Below are 1858 nucleotides of genomic sequence, written 5' to 3'. Positions count from 1 at the left end.
AGCCCTAGGAAAGGCTCCACCTGGCAGAAGCAATAGCTGCTTGCTAATATTTTTCTCTTATCTACACACAAGAATACAAATAAAAATTCAATTTGTTTTGCAAAGTCTTATTTAAAAACAAACAAACAAACAAACAAACCCTGCAACTGCAGCTAGAACTTAGCAATTTTATAATTAACAGGATCATGTCATCCATCTCTCTGAGTAAGAAAAGATAGCATCAGGGCTGACTCAGTCCCACTAGTCTGGAGGAGCCGGGTCCACCAGTAACCTTGTGGAACCAAGAGGGAGAGATGGAGAAAAACATTCCAAAAGTTATGCCAACACAAAACCATCTTGACCATAAAGAATTAAACCAAATACAACAAAATGGAAAAGTCAGCATTTCTAGAATAAATATTTTACTTTAACTCAAATTCAGTTAGCAAGTTAACAACCCATTATTCTGCAATGAAAACTCTCTTTCCTCACTGAAGAAGAGGACACACACACAGTCTGGGGCCATGCAATTTGGCTTTATTGAATACAACACCACCCGATATTTATAGTCATGAAACAGTCTTAAGATCACCGCCTATGCGCTCCTTAAAGAATTCCTCCCGTGCACTCAATCCATTTATATTAACATGATAAGTAATTCGCAGCTCGTCAGCCAATATCCATGACAGTTCGTTGCATAAAACTATATGTAAGAAGAAAGAAGTATAAGGAAATATAAAAAAGGTTTCAGAAAAATATTTCCATGATAGTTATGATAGTCATGATCTTCTGGTTTTCTGTTAAAAAAAAAAAATCAGTAACAATTAGAAGCATTCTTAGTTCCCTACAGGCTTACTATCTTTAATAACATATTTAATTTTCACCACAGAAAAACTATTTTATTCTTTTATCACATTGTTGGCATGAGTTTACACACTTTGCTTACATTTAAAACCAAACGCACAACCTAAATTTAGAGACATAAAAACAATTCTTTTTAAAACTATTTTAACATTAGCAGCGAGGAATGTGGCCACATTTCCTTGACTCTCCAGCACCCAGTCTATGGAGAGACTCCCCAGAGGAAGACAGCCAATCTGCCCTAAGGGCCGCTGACTAGAGAAACCTACTCTTCTCACAGGCATTTAAAGAGGCAGCAGCAGTCTGTGCCTGCAGGGAGTGTGGTCAACAACCCTAATGATAACTCTAACAATATTCTCAAAACACAGCTGTCGAACAGTGGGGACACAGCAACATAAGGAGGCACGATTTGCATACATGCTTTCTCTGATCTTTTACAAGCTGGCTCTGTAACCCACTTACAGAATTTAAGAATTCCATCTTTCTGGATTGGAGCAGGTAGGGGATGTAGCCACCACACTGAGTTTATTCTCTCTTATTGTCTGATGAAATCTTGGTTCCTCACAATGCATTATTTTTATTTTTTTGGACAACCCAGATATTAAAATATGAAGCTTCCAACTTCATCTCATCATTTTGGAACGCTTTAAAAGCAGGGTGTCAGTACTAGCAACTTCTATATTAAAACCTTTGAAAACCAAATAAAGCCAAGAATATCTTAATAATATGCTTTCTTTTTTTTAAAAAATTTCTAGAACAGCACTGCTGACAGGTTTGATAAGACCAACTTAGGAAACACTACGAATAAATAGAATTTCTCATCCAATATTTATAAAACATTCACAAGCTGGGTGTGGTGGCACACACCAGTGACTCCAGCACTTGGGAGGCAGAAGCAGGACAAGAGTCGGCTTAAGGCCTGCCTGAGCTTGTTTCAAAACAAAACCACACACAGACACACACAGACACACACAGACACACAGACACACACACACACACACAGACACAGACACACACA

The 1858-nt window shown here is 37.9% G+C and overlaps 1 protein-coding gene across 1 annotated transcript in view; it reads right to left on the bottom strand.

Moving 5' to 3' along the window:
• Positions 1-499: 499 nt before the first annotated feature.
• Bckdhb (branched chain keto acid dehydrogenase E1 subunit beta) overlaps positions 500-1858 on the bottom strand; it is a 181461-nt gene continuing 180102 nt past the window's right edge. Inside the window, exon 11 of the mRNA XM_021206174.1 lies at positions 500-776. The gene's annotated coding sequence lies outside the window, so the exon portion shown is untranslated. The remainder of the gene's footprint in view (positions 777-1858) is intronic.

This window comes from Mus pahari, chromosome 10 (assembly GCF_900095145.1).
Source record: "Mus pahari chromosome 10, PAHARI_EIJ_v1.1, whole genome shotgun sequence".
Taxonomy (NCBI): Eukaryota; Metazoa; Chordata; class Mammalia; order Rodentia; family Muridae; genus Mus; species Mus pahari.
Note: the sequence above shows the minus strand (reverse complement) of the source record. Positions and strands in the feature narration are given on the sequence as shown.